General features: G+C 47.9%; 1 protein-coding gene across 7 annotated transcripts in view; it reads left to right on the top strand.

Moving 5' to 3' along the window:
* The first annotated feature begins 422 nt into the window (after positions 1-422).
* Positions 423-13,923, top strand: part of LOC119465963 (axotactin-like) — a 213,231-nt gene continuing 199,730 nt past the window's right edge. For all 7 annotated transcript variants that reach the window (XM_049656830.1, XM_049656832.1, XM_037726445.2 and 4 more), the window contains exon 1: positions 423-993. The gene's annotated coding sequence lies outside the window, so the exon portion shown is untranslated. The remainder of the gene's footprint in view (positions 994-13,923) is intronic.

Below are 13,923 nucleotides of genomic sequence, written 5' to 3'. Positions count from 1 at the left end.
CCTACCGGGCACAAACTGACCCAATGATCACGTGAGACCAATGTCGTTAGAACATGCTTAAGAACTAGAGAGGTGTGTTGTTCATTTACGATAAATAAAGCAATGTCTTCGTCGCAGGTTAGTGCCCTAGAATAAGAATAGCATGGCTTGCTTACACACCCCGTTGGCGAGTGCGACATGGCATGTTCGGTAAACGTTGACGCCACTTTGAGGGTACGTATTTTCGCGGTCAGTAACGCTGGCGCCATCTGTCAATCGCTTGTATAACCACACCGCGCGCACGCGGGCAGGTCGATCTGCCGGTTCCGGCCGGCGCGGTTCTCAGCGGCCGGTTCACCGGCAATCACGTGCTGCATGCAGCGCGCGGCGGCGTCCTCTTCGGGCGAGGCGCGAGAGAGGAATAATTCTCTTTTTCCCGCGCAGCAGGCGACAGATGTTGCGCGCCACGCTGAGCGAGGGGTTGTGCGGCGCGCCGCTCTCCACCACGACGCGTGTTTGTGTAGTGGCCGCGGTGCGAAGTGTATCGCAGTCGTAACCGGCACGCACTTCTCCTATTGGGAGATCCAGCGCGCGCGCGAGACGCCGGATACGCACTTCGCGTGTCGATAACGGCCCGTGCGCGTCGTCGCCGACTTGTGTGGTCCCGCCGTCGTCGACGGCAACGCTCTTAAGCGGCGTTTCGGCATCTAGACGTCGTCGAGAGCCTCGCCATCTCCTCCGGAACTTGGGACGTCGTCGCCGACTTCCGTGCGACCGGACACCGTGCGAGTCGATCGGCCGGGAGCGTCCGTGCCCGAGTTGGATACCTGTTTCAAGCAGCTTGGTTTTTTTTTTTTCTCTCTGACCGTTTTCCTTTCGAAGCTCTCGTCCACGAAGCTTCTTCTCCAACTGTCCTTTCACCGGGTCCCGTCCGGAAAACCGTTACTGGAGTTGACATCGGTGTAAACCCCTGGTGAAGGAAGTAACGAGGAATCGCCGTGGTTGTCCCGGAAGGTGAGATATGAGAGTTTGCTCTTTGACAGTTAACGTCGAGCGGGAACGGACGGCTGCGCTTGTGAAAGGGCCCATATTCTCTAAGTAAAAAGCTGCGTAGCTTTTGGCGCGGGATCAGCTTTCCGGAGGACGATGATTATTTGAACACTTTTGAGCGACGGCCGAGGAGTCGGGTGACAGCGCTCGCGTGGTTGTAACGCGGCCAAACGTTGTCTCAATATACAGTCCTTGGGTGGCAGTCTGAATCAGCTTTTCCTCCACTGATACAGGACTGCAGTCACTAATCAGCACTAAAAAATATATATATGGCCGTATGACTGAATCTTTACATCTTTTTTATGATTTTTTTTTTCTGCTGTGCAACAAGCGACAGCTAGTAATGTTCTTCAGTGTCATTGCATCCTATTTCTGAGAAAAATGTAGTATTTGATTTTAAATTCAGAGTGGAAAGTGCTGCTGCATATTTCAAGTGTACTCCGAGGAAAATAACGTTTCATACGTCATACCATATACCACATATAAGCAAGTATTTATATATTGCGCGGTGACCGACCTTACCCTTCCTTTTTATTTTGTTATAGCATCCTTATGCAAACGAGCACCACCGTTACCAACCGGTTCCGAGACTGCGCCTGCAAAATGTACTTTGAACAAACAAACAAGCGTATAAACACAAAAAAAGTGTTTAAACGAACTTGCAGTGGCGAAACTACCTGCGCATATTTATCCTGCTAATCTTCTATTTGTTTTGCTTTTTTTTTCTTTCTAGCCGATCAAATAAAGATAGGTCATTCAAGCATGTCCTTGCAAAACGAACAAAAACGTATACAATAAAATAACATAAAAGGCTTGGCTTTCGACTGAAATTTTAAAGCGATAGATGACCGTTCGAATTTGTATGGAGCATAACAAGTTAGGTGGGAGAGAGTTAATAAGCAAGGTGTCACAACCCTTAACAGGAAAAAATTTAATCGGCTTGCTGTACAGCTTGAATTCTCTGCCGCCTTTATTACCACTGTCGTTATCTGCATTTACATCTGCACATCGGCATCTGTGTGGTCGTTTCATTAAAGTTTAGCTTCGTGCACTTGATATGGTGCTGTCGTTTCTATAGCTACTGGACCAATAAAGCTTCTTAAGGAGTGGTGACTGGCTGTGATGCTGTCCACAGGCAGGCACTGACACATTTTACAACGGTGATGTGAATTAGCATTTGTTGATTGTCGTTTTGGTTTTGCCTATTCGGAAATAGTAATTACGTTGTATTTACAAGTGCGCATTTAAGGCTCCTTACGGAGAGTTAGTTAAATGCGCACAAAACTGCGCAGCCAGTAGCGATCACAGGTTCTTCTGTACGCCTTTGCTACGGAGACATGCAAATAAATGACAAAATTGTGAGGATATTTTGTGCACACAGGTTTTCTCCACAGATAACAACTTTTTACCGTCATTAGAGCTCACATGTGAAGCGCACATAAACGCACGCAGGGAAGTACACAGCAGTAACGATCCGGCTCTCTGCTTCTATGTTTACGTGCGTTTTATATTTGCGCTTTATAAGCGGTAAATAGTCCGCTCGTAGAATGTTTTTATAGGTGTTAAATGTACCTATGGGGTACCTGTCAAAGCTTCTAGCCGAACTGATGTCACCCTTGGCACGTGCGTTTCTGAAGGGGACGTAAGGAAAAGTATCAGTCATTGCAAGATCTGTTTCCCACCTCCGTAATTCTTACTTTTACCGGTCCCTAGTTTCAGGCACGCAAAATTCTTTCATTCATTTGTTCCTTGTGCACTTTTCCCTCGCCGATCTCTCCCTCGTGTTCCGATTGAATTGTTTGCGTTGCCCATTTCTATATGTGCGGTCCTGTGCTGTGTATAGAAGGACCAACAACAATGATGGTGCACATTGCAATCGGGATTGTCTATCAGCTCTGGCACAGTATCTATAGAAATGTATTTCTATAGAAATCACCCGAAAGGTCCTGGAGAGGCTCATGATGTGCACTGCCCCTGCGTTCCCTGCTGCACTTATATATCCGCATCTATATGAAAGCAATTATTCGTTGGAACGGTGAAATTGACTACTTTCTAGGCATATCATTTATTCGGACGTAAGTGCAAAAGTAAATGAACGCTGCTAGCCCGATAACGCTTTGCTGTGTACTTAGGCGCACCTGGTTCTGACTGACATGAATGACCCAGTAGAGAATCACATACCTTAGCTTGTCATGTTAATGCCATACGTCAACGTTTACATGCATTCCTCAATGACGACTTCTGTTTTTGGTCAACCTTCGGCTCACGCATCAAGGCGATCCGTTTTATATAACCCCGTTCACATGAACGCAACGGGCTATAGGAAGATGACGCGATGCGTGACTGTCGCGCTCGTGTTTGATTCTGGAGTAACATGGTGGCGCGGTATTTTCCACGTTTTTGTTGTTGCTTTTCATAAAGTCTCTCTCTAAACCACATTACATACTTACCAGCGTCTACACAACGAGAAAAACTGCGCAGAATTTTACTTAAAGAAAATAATAAGCAACTCTGAGCATCAGTTGCCATAACAGCGAAGAGATGCACTGACGACTGCAGTGATAGTTTGCATAGGCATCTCATTTACTGATATGGGGTGGCTGTATGTGCCAGATGTCAGAATGTCTTGCGGCATAATTTTGCATAACTAATCTGACTCTGTGTGCTATATTGCTATATTCGTGCCACTAATGCGCGTCTCCGAAGAGTCACGGCGTGTTTTGATGGTGGGCCAAGCACACTGCAACTTCGAGTTCGCTGCCTATACGTTCTCGCAGAGAATCATGTCGGTTAGAAACGTCTTCCTCGTCGTTAAGTACAGTGGGTAAGCAAGTAGACGCATTACAAGCTATGTGGCCACATAATCGAAATTACACTTGCATCAACTACGTCAACACTATCTTTTAGAGCACATTCGGGAACACCAATTTCAATTGTTTGCAGTTCGCTGTCTTTTGCGTGACTTCTTTTTTCCCCGTGTTTAAAACAAAGAGAGCGAAATATAGAAAAAGCCGATCTCGCGCCTCGCTTGCTGCTGCTAGCAACGTAGAATTTATTTCTTTTCAATGGAATAGCGAGTACTCGCTGACAACCTTCTGCGGAAATGAAGCGAAACCTAAAGCGCCGACATCTTCTGCACATGTGTTACTGCGCCCAGTAGTCCGGTATAGTGTGACAGCGCTTTAGGTTTCTTGAAGAAGAATACTGAGTCAGCGCAGCTTTGACGTGTCGCGGTCTCGCATTTGACGAACCGCGGAACAAAGAATGCAAGAAAATATGTGAAATATTTTGTATGTCGCTGCGTGGTATCCTAATATCAGCGCTGTAGTTGTTCATGATGTTTCTATCCTTAACGCGAATGAGGCTTTAAACCTCTTTTTTTCAGGCGATGTTACCTGTCCGCGCTTTGCCTCCACAGATCTCCCTTCGCAGCCGCAGAGAGTGAACCGCGAGTATAGAGCAGTCATCGTCATCGTCCGTGCCCCCACAATGCACCACTAGGGACCTCCACTCTTGCTCTTCAGGCACTTAAGAGCTGAATCGCCACTATGCACACATTGTTTTGCACCCATTCGTGCTTGATTCCTAGCTCGTCGTTCGCGAAGACGCGCTCCCGCGGTACTTCGGAGCTTTCTCCTTCGGCCAAGCGCATCCATCCACTCGCCGTTTTGCTCTTTTTTCGCTGCACCAACCTGACCGGTTGGGTGAGGCGCTGCGCGCGCGTTTTGCCGACTGCCGAGGCGCTCAGTGCATGTATATTCCCTGAGCGTCCGCTCGGAAGCGAAAGCAAGAAAAAAAAAAGGCACTAAAGCAAAATTAAAGCGAGACGGAGAAAAATATGATTACGACACAGCGACGACCACTGCACGAGGAGAACCATGCTTAGGCAACCCCTAAAATATATGAGAACGGTTTGACCTCTCGTTTCGGAAAGAATCAACGTAGGTGGACGTGGCCCGGGGTGGGCAGGACAGATGCATAGTGCCAAGGTTTGTTTATGCGGTGTTGTTTATTAAAGGAAGAAACGGAAAGACCGAAAAGAGCATTCACATGTCCCCTAAGAAAAGGTATCCCTAAGCGCCCCCTGAAACAGCATGAAGTGGCGCAATTTGTGACTGTCTGTGATTGTGCACGCTATTATGCAAATTAGACCGTGGACGCAAAACGAATGATGTGAGTAAGCGAAACGATCAGATTTATTGTTACAGGTGGCAAATGCTGAAAGCCTTGGCGTGTGATATACTATTGTAGACGGAAAACGTCACGTAATACATTAATATAATGCGTTACAATGTATTATACTATACTTATCAAACCCACACCTTCTGTAGCATCCGTATATTCGGAATCGTATTCCTTATAAAGTCCAATAATTCCGCAGACCTTCCGTACCTTACGATCGCGAAAGGAAATGGTAACACACTTAAACGGAATATTTCTAGGTTGCGCAAATTGTTATTTGTCATTTCAACTTATAATGAATAAATCTTTGTAAATTTATGTCGAGAGCTGCATACGGAGACATTTCAAATTGTTCATTATGTACAGCTATGTACGCCAGCAGTTAGCGTATTTTCACCCACGTCCCAGCATGACAGTATAATACACTTCGTGTCGTACGCTAGAAAAACGATGGAGTGCTGGTAAATCCTATTTCTGGGAGTATAACTACTGTTCTCATAATTTATTCCATATACCATGGTTACTGACGAAGTAAGTTTCCTTCGTTGGTGGCCGATCGGAGTGCACGTACTACAATGGAAGGTGTAAAAATAACTCCCTAAAAATAGCGAAATGGTGAGGGACCAAGCACTTACTCTAGCAAAAAGGAGTAGGGAGTACACTGTTTCTTCTAAGAGTGTAAATCAGAATGCCCTACAAACCGCGCTATGTTTAAAGGAGTAGTGACGCATATTTACGAAGTTGTAGAAATGTTAGCGCACGTTTGTCGCACGTAAAATGATGCCAACTTAGCAAGTGCGAAGAGCATGATTTATAACATATCGATAACTGACTGCTTGCGTTCCGAGGAATACGACTGTTTGTGAAGCAAAGATTACGCCTGCCGACAGGTCAAGGCCACGATCGCGGACGATTGGAGGCAGACTTGAGAGTTGGTTAGTCGCTCATGTTCGAAACATGCGATTCCTTATCGCACATACAGCGTCAGTCTAGCGGCCTGTGTAAAAGCCCACCCATTGTGGGGCACTCGGCGCAGTGCTGTGGGCAGTGCTTAAACCTGTCCTGCCGATCGCGCTATCTTTGCATGACGAGAAAGAGGCCACTCGAGCCTGTCCACAAGTCTCACGACTTCGGTGGCGACAGATCATATTCACGGGCTGTGGCTGTGTTAAAGGGACATAGGCCACGAGAGAGAAATTGCTTAGAAGCGACGGGATACAGACATACCAGCCTACGGACTGCCAATGGTTAATTATATATCAAACCATGCTTAAAAAAGAAAACATCAAACAGGACGGCATTGTGAAGATGTGTCTCGAGGCCTGTTTAGGTAATAGGTACACTGCTAACTATTGTAAGCCTTACTGGCAGATTCTTGTGCGAGAGGTGCTGCTTCAATGTAGAAGCCGAATCGTCGGAATTATTTCTATAAAGTGACAATTTGAGAGTTAAATGATACGTTCATGATAAGAAGCAGCTGGGTAGGCCTGAAATAGGTTACTCTAACAAAACACGGTTAATGTTAAAGAGAAGATGTAGGCTTGACGCGATCATCATGGAAGTGAAACCGTCTGTACAACGGGGGAGCTTCGGTATTGTGGGGACGTCACGGTTTCGATGTCCCTGCCAGTAGGCCCGAACTGCCGCCAGAACGTTCATTATCCTTTCCTCCTAGCCGTGATGTAGAATAGAATTTCTTCCATAGCGACTCACCACGGCAGCTCTATTTTCTATATTTGGCACCAGCGTGCTTCAATTCATAAGCTGCGCCCAATGTATACAAAGTATAAAACGACAAAGACCTTTCATGTGGTTAGCTAATAATAAATGTCAACATTCTTGATTCCGTGTTGAACGAAAGTGTTCTGAATGTGCCAATAAGCGCCGCAAGAAGTTTGTGAAATGTATTTCAGGTATCGTATATACTATGATCCCGTTTAGCTGTGGCAAGGCATATATGGGCCAATCTGACCCTTACATCGACGTCAGTCTACGGGATCATCAGGCGTCACGAAAACCGTGGGGGCCGTCGCACCTCCATTGCAGAGGGTGCGAGTTAAGTGAGTCAGTCAAACAACTTCACTGAAACCAGCGGATTGAGGCCTGGGCCTAGGTCTCGCCAGGGACGGTAGAGAGACCCTGTCTTCCAGCCGCCTCGAGAGCTCGCTGGATGGCCCATAGTTGGTCTTGCAGATCTGAGCTGATCAGCGCAGCTTTCCACCGCGCCCCAAGCTGTTCCAAGGAGACTGCATTTTTATCTTGTACATGAGCGCAATCCCACAGAATGTGTTCTGGGGAGGCGTGTTCTGTCCTACATAATTTACACAAGTCATCTGGGTACAGTTCGGGGTAGATGCGGTGTAAGTACACCGGGTTGGGGAAGGTTCTGGTTTGAAGTCGCCTTCAGTCAACCACCTGAGATCTGTATAATTGGAGCTAGGAGGTGGGAATCTGCACCGTCGACCTTTGGTAGAAGCGGGTGACGTCGCAGAATCTGAACATTCTGTCCTTCTCCTTCCAGGTCTCCCCTCCCGTTCCTTCGGCGGAAGCTTCTTCGCTAGCGCGGTAAATAAGACCTCGCGTGACGCGGTGGACTTCCTCGTTGAGGTTGGGAGCGGGGGACTCACAGGAGGTGTGCGCTGGGAACCAAATGATGTATCTCTCTTCGAATTCCTCTGATGATATGAGCTGGGCTTTCCCGTGGAGCATGTTAGCGGCCTCGGGCGATATTCTTCCTCGCGCGTAGTTTCTGATGGCCGAGTGCGAGTCGCTGATGATGTATCTACATTTGGGGGAAATTAAGGCCTGAGCGATAGCTATTTCTTCTGCAATTTCACTGTTATTAGAGCGTATCGAGCACGCGCTTATGCACTCGTGGTCGGAGTTTATTACTACCGCGACGTAGGATTCGTGACTCGGTCACTCCGCTGCGTCCACGAACAACGCCTCCTTATCTCTACCGTATGCATTGACTCGAGCTTTAGCTCTGCTTTCTCTCCTGCCCTGATGAAGTTCGGGGTGCATATTTTTGGGCAGATTGTGGACCTGGATCTTTTCCCTGATGACCTTGGGAACCGACACTTTACGTCCTTGTTGATTGTGATAGCTTGCCCCTAACTTGTCGAGGATGCTCCTGCCCGTGCTAGTCTGCCCGGCTGGGCAATCTGTTGAGCCTCTATCAGCTGTTGTGTATACCCTGTTGAAGTAGTCGCTCGGTGCTGGTACTATCTGGAAGGCCTAGAGCTTGCTTGCACGCCTTTCGTATGAGTGCGTTGATCTTGGCTTTTACGGCTCAATGCCAATATAGGTATGCCGCCACGTATATAATGTAACTTATGGCGAATGAATATATAAGTCTGACGACGTTAGCTTCAGCCATTCCTTGGGTTTTGTGACTATCTTGATTAAGCTTATCGCGTTGGTGACTTTGGTTACTAGCCTCCTGACGGTTTCTCCGTTAGTTCCCTTGGATTCGATGATGAGTCTTAGGATTCTGATCTGTTCCACTATGGGGATGGTCCTGCCGTTTTGGTGCGAATTTGGATTTCTTCTTAGGCTCGGTCCCGGTTGTAACCCTTGGGTGGTCTGCCTTTGAGCGTCGGTTGATAGAGGAGGAGTTCGGATTTATCCGGCGAGCACTCGAGGCCGTACTTCGAGATACTCCTCGATCGTGTCGACGTCCTCCTGGAGTCTCTGCCCTATCTCTCCGTCGCTACCTTCAGACACCCGGATGGTGATATCATCTGCATATAAGGAGTGATGTACGCCGTGTACAGAGTTGAGCCGTTGCAGGCGTCCTATCGTTATTAGATTGAACAGCATGGGCGTTATGGCTGAACCCTGAGGCGTGCCAACGCTACCCATGTGTCTCTCCTCAGATCTGAGTTCTCCCACTACGAGGGATGCCGTTCTGTCCGTTAGGAAGTTCTTCACATAATTATATGCCCTCGATCCTAAGCTTATTGGGTTTATCTGATTGAATATAGCTGCATGTACTGCTTTGTCGAAGGCTTTTTTGAGGTCTAATCCTAGTATGCGAGTGCTATCCCGTTTTTACCGAAACATCGGTAGTTTTTATAACAAGTTATCACCAGCTGACATGAGAATTATAGTGCAGACCTTTCGTATTAGGAAAAGATGGGAAGCGTGCGTCAGCCATCATTCTGTCATGTTATATACTTAAGAAATTTGCTTTTCTCGATTGTTAACACAGGTGCAGGTTGGCTATGTACCTTTCTATGGTTTGTAGACTTCACAATTCACTATCGGTGTCATTTTGTTTTTGTTTTTCCTTGTCTCGCTCCGCATGCGCGATTACGTCAATGTCTATATATACGCAAAGCATTGATAGACTTTTCAGCTGTGAGTAAGCGCTTCGTTCCACCATGCCAAGTCTATTCGTTGCACTATAAAAGTAAAAGGGCTCGCTATGAATGTCAACCACCTATCTCGTTTATCTTTACTGCCACTTTAATTACTCTGACTCCACCTACAACATTGATCACCTAAATTGACACGACATACACACCCTTTCACACTTACGCACCGATATATTAAACCGCGAATGCGCCTACAGTTTATTCTCTGCAAAAGCGCAACCGACCATCCCCACAGCGCAACCCCGCAGGGGCGTCTGCGTGAGCAGGCGTTTGGTGAGTTGCGACACCACGTACCCGAGCACATGGGGGTTGGACCCTCCCGCGTGTAGCCGTGCGCGGCTTAGCCGTGTCTGGGGAAAGGGGGATCCTGGGGGTTGAGCCGATGCCGGGTGTTCGGACCTTTAAGGCCCCCCGGCTGAGGCAACACACCTCTTTGGCCTCTGCTTCACATAGACGGCACCCCCGGACTGACCCACCCGGGGGAAATCGGTGGTCGCCTTTTCCTGTCCCCCTCTCCAACCTTTTGCTTTCCTATCTCCTTTCTTTTGCTCTCCTATCATCTCTTCTCTTCCGTTACTTCCAAATCTTCACAGGCGGCTTGGGTTAACCTTGTGTATGTGCCCTCCCTTGGGTATAATATATTAGGTTATAGTGGCAATGTACGGTTGGCGCCTGCAGCCTTACGCGTTAGGTGCTGCAGCGTCCCCTAGTTGGGCTCCGTGGTGGGTGGCCGCCATTGCCGCCGAAATAAAACAAACCGTTATGGGAACACCAGCTTTTCCCCGCATACTTGATCGTCATCCTCTAAAGAGGGGACGCACCGATGAACTTTGCCTATCTTTCAACCGACCAAAAGATAACTATCCAAAATACCATGTTGTACACAGTGAGAACTCTCAAAAACCGGCCAGATCAATTTCACCATTCATTGTTGCGAAATCTTTAACCGAAGCTTTAGGGTCAGGTTACAAAGTGATCAAAATGGCTAGCGGAGACCTTCTTCTTGAGGTCCCTCAGAAACAGCAGCACGAGAAACTCGGCAACCTTGTGACGTTCGGCAACATACCAATTTCTGTATCACCACACCGATCAATGAATAGCTCACGCGGAGTCGTATCAGAAGCAGACCTCCTAGAATTATCGGAAGCAGAACTCCTGGAAGGGTGGAAAGATCAAAACGTCACCAATGTAAAACGTATCATCATCAGACGGGACAACAAAGAAATCCCCACCAAACATCTTGTGCTAACATTTGGATCTAGCGTTCTGCCTGAAACAATCGAAACAGGATACATTAAGTTAACTGTCCGACCATATGTCCCTAACCCTAGACGGTGCTTTCAATGCCAAAGATTCGGCCATGGCTCGCAGAGCTGTCGTGGTCAAATAACTTGCGCAAGGTGTGGAGTCCAGGGCCACTCCTCTGACAATTGTAGTGGCACTCCTCACTGTGTGAATTGCAGTGGTGACCACGCATCCTACTCACGTTCCTGCCCGAACTGGAAAAAAGAAAAGGACATAATCACCCTAAAAGTAAAAGAAAATATTTCTTTCAAGGAAGCCCGTAAGAGGTGCTCACTTTTCCACAGCACACCTTATGCTGATGCGGCGCGTCGGGGGGCGGCGTCGCAGCGGCCACTGCCACCTGCCCAGCCCGCGCGCAGCGAGCTGTCGCTTGTGGCTCCTGCCCCTGGGGTGGAAGGATCTAAGCCTACTCCACCCAACCAGCAAACAGGCCCGGTTACTCTAGGGTTGCCGGTAGCACAAGAGCCCGCGGCGACAGCCTGCGATATGAGTAGCGAACCCGCAGGACCGCCAGCAGCTCCCACGGTGGGTGCAGTCAAGGCTGCCTCACCCTCTCTGGCCTCTTCTGGCGCTGGCAACAGCCGGCGCAGCTCAGGCCCAAAGGCAGCCCCATCGACCTCCGGGCTGGTGGGCACAAAGGTCTCGTCCTTCGCGGTGAGACCTTCTCGCGAAATTTCTCGCTCGCAAGAGCGTGTGTCCAGGGCCTCACATGAGGCAATGGACACTACACCCATCCCGACGGCGCATCAAGCGCCTAAGGAGCGGCGAGGCTCCCTCGACCGCTTCAGAAAGGACAAATCCCGTGTTACAGGGCCTGGAAAAGGTTCTGTAATCTAAGGCAACACTTCCTTTTTTGTACACACAGCACCAATTTTACTTTCGGTATGGATATACAAATCATACAGTGGAACGTCCGAGGCATTCTTAGGAACCTCGATGATGTGCAAGAACTTCTCCACGAACACAATCCAAAAGTGCTGTGTGTACAGGAAACTCACTTAAAATCGGAACATGCAAACTTTCTTCGACAGTATGTTACGTTTCGTAAAGACCGCGATGATGCTCTTGCATCTTCAGGCGGTGTTGCCATTATAATTCAGAAAAGCATAGCGTGTCAACGTTTACCGCTGCAAACGCCCCTCGAAGCAGTGGCAGTTCGACTTGTTCTCTTAAACAAACTCGTCACCATTTGCTCGCTTTACATACCTCCACATTACCACTTACACAAACATGAATTCCAGTCCCTAATAGACGAATTGCCAGAACCTTATCTTGTTCTTGGGGATCTCAATGCACACAGCGGACTGTGGGGCGACTCTCGCATCGATGCTCGAGGCCGTCTAATTGAAGGCTTTCTTTTCTCATCCGGTGCATGTCTGCTAAACAAAAAAGAACCCACATATTATTGTCTTGCAAACAAAACTTTTTCTTCTATAGATCTCAGCATAGCTTCTCCATCCATATTACCCGAACTTGAATGGGAAGTTATAAAAAACCCTTACGGGAGCGACCATTTCCCAATACTGCTGAGAGCAACAAGACAACACGAATCTCTACCACATGCTCCGCGGTGGAAGGTCGATGCAGCGGACTGGGAGAAATACCAGACACTTACCAGTACGATCTCGTGGGCTGAGATGTCTGTGCTCGGAGTTGACGATGCCGTCGAGTTTTTTACCAACTTCATAATTGATGCAGCATCTAAGTGTATTCCCCAAACAAGTGGACTTTCTAGTAAACCTCGTGTTCCGTGGTGGAATGAACAATGCCGGAATGCGCGTAGGCAGCAGAACAAAGCATGGAGGCAGCTTCGCGATTCTCCTACTGCTGAAAACCTTGTCAATTTCAAGCAAATTAAGTCCCAAGGTAGGAGAACGCGCAGACAAGCCAGGAGAGACAGCTGGAAAAAATTCTTATCAAGCATCAATTCGTACACGGATGAGGCCAAGGTTTGGAACAGGGTCAATAGAGTAAGAGGACGACAAACACATCCGCCTCCCCTGATACACACGCAGGGAGACAGCCTGGAGGACCAAGCAAATCATCTGGGTGCTCATTTTGAACATGTGTCCAGTTCATCACATTATTCTCCAGCATTTACAAAATACAAAGCAGCAATAGAAAAGCAAAACCTAGACCGAAAGAGCACCGGGAACGAGCCATATAACTTACCTTTCTCTCTAGCAGAGCTGTATGCATCACTCACCTGTTGCAACCGATCTGCCCCAGGCTCTGACCGCATACTATACGAAATGTTAAAAAACCTGTCCTCTGAAACGAAGAAAACCCTTCTCTGTCTGTATAACTCTATTTGGACCTCCGGCGAGATCCCCTCTGCCTGGAAAGAGGCCATAGTGATCCCTATCCTAAAGCAGGGCAAGGATCCATCGTCCGTATCCAGCTATCGGCCCATAGCTCTAACAAGCTGCATCTGCAAAGTCTTCGAGAAGATGATAAACCGGCGTCTAATACATTTCCTAGAATCAAGCAAGCTGCTTGACCCATACCAGTGTGGGTTTCGCGATGGCCGATCCACCACTGACCATCTGATACGCATAGAGGCTCAGATTCGTGAAGCCTTTGTCCACAAGCAATTCTTCCTGTCTGTTTTCCTCGATATGGAAAAGGCATACGACACCACGTGGCGGTTCGGAATACTGAGAGACCTCGCACACTTTGGAATACGTGGCAATATGCTGAATATCATTGAAAGTTATCTGTCCAATCGCAGATTCCGTGTTCGTGTGGGTAATGCCCTATCAAGACCATATGTGCAGGAAACTGGAGTACCACAGGGCGGTGTGCTTAGTTGCACCCTCTTTATCATAAAAATGAACTCTCTGCGTCTGTACATCCCACGCAACCTATTTTATTCAGTATATGTCGACGATGTGCAGATAGGGTTCACCTCATGTAACCTTGCAATCTGTGAGCGGCAGGTTCAGCTTGGTTTGAACAAACTATGTAAGTGGGCAGACGAGAATGGATTTAGGCTTAACCCACAAAAGTCCATATGCGTCCTCTTCTC

The sequence above is a fragment of the Dermacentor silvarum genome, chromosome 10 (genome assembly GCF_013339745.2).
Source record: "Dermacentor silvarum isolate Dsil-2018 chromosome 10, BIME_Dsil_1.4, whole genome shotgun sequence".
Taxonomy (NCBI): domain Eukaryota; kingdom Metazoa; phylum Arthropoda; class Arachnida; order Ixodida; family Ixodidae; genus Dermacentor; species Dermacentor silvarum.
The sequence above is the reverse complement of the archived record's forward strand: the minus strand, read 5'-3'. Positions and strand labels throughout refer to the sequence as shown.